Below are 1237 nucleotides of genomic sequence, written 5' to 3'. Positions count from 1 at the left end.
AAGACTTGTCATATATGAAGACTTGTCATATAAGAAGACTTGTCATATATGAAGACTTGTCATATAAGAAGACTTGTCATATAAGAAGACTTGTCATATGTGAAGACTTGTCATATAAGAAGACTTGTCATATATGAAGACTTGTCATATAAGAAGACTTGTCATATATGAAGACTTGTCATATATGAAGACTTGTCATATATGAAGACTTGTCATATATGAAGACTTGTCATATATGAAGACTTGTCATATATGAAGACTTGTCATATAAGAAGACTTGTCATATAAGAAGACTTGTCATATATGAAGACTTGTCATATATGAAGACTTGTCATATATGAAGACTTGTCATATATGAAGACTTGTCATATAAGAAGACTTGTCATATAAGAAGACTTGTCATATATGAAGACTTGTCATATAAGAAGACTTGTCATATAAGAAGACTTGTCATATAAGAAGACTTGTCATATATGAAGACTTGTCATATAAGAAGACTTGTCATATAAGAAGACTTGTCATATATGAAGACTTGTCATATATGAAGACTTGTCATATAAGAAGACTTGTCATATATGAAGACTTGTCATATAAGAAGACTTGTCATATATGAAGACTTGTCATATATGAAGACTTGTCATATAAGAAGACTTGTCATATATGAAGACTTGTCATATAAGAAGACTTGTCATATATGAAGACTTGTCATATAAGAAGACTTGTCATATAAGAAGACTTGTCAGATATGAAGACTTGTCATATATGAAGACTTGTCATATAAGAAGACTTGTCATATATGAAGACTTGTCATATAAGAAGACTTGTCATATATGAAGACTTGTCATATAAGAAGACTTGTCATATAAGAAGACTTGTCATATATGAAGACTTGTCATATAAGAAGACTTGTCATATAAGAAGACTTGTCATATAAGAAGACTTGTCATATATGAAGACTTGTCATATATGAAGACTTGTCATATATGAAGACTTGTCATATATGAAGACTTGTCATATAAGAAGACTTGTCATATAAGAAGACTTGTCATATATGAAGACTTGTCATATATGAAGACTTGTCATATATGAAGACTTGTCATATATGAAGGCAAATATAGCGTGTGAGGAAGATGTGAAGGCTGTTCCTGTCTGAAGAAGAACCTCTTATTAAGTATTGCGAAGTGAATTGCTGATTACCTGTGGGCGATTTCGAGGGTTATTGCACTCCCGCAGCCTG

This window comes from Procambarus clarkii, chromosome 10 (genome assembly GCF_040958095.1).
Source record: "Procambarus clarkii isolate CNS0578487 chromosome 10, FALCON_Pclarkii_2.0, whole genome shotgun sequence".
Classification (NCBI taxonomy): domain Eukaryota; kingdom Metazoa; phylum Arthropoda; class Malacostraca; order Decapoda; family Cambaridae; genus Procambarus; species Procambarus clarkii.
The sequence above is the reverse complement of the archived record's forward strand: the minus strand, read 5'-3'. Positions refer to the sequence as shown.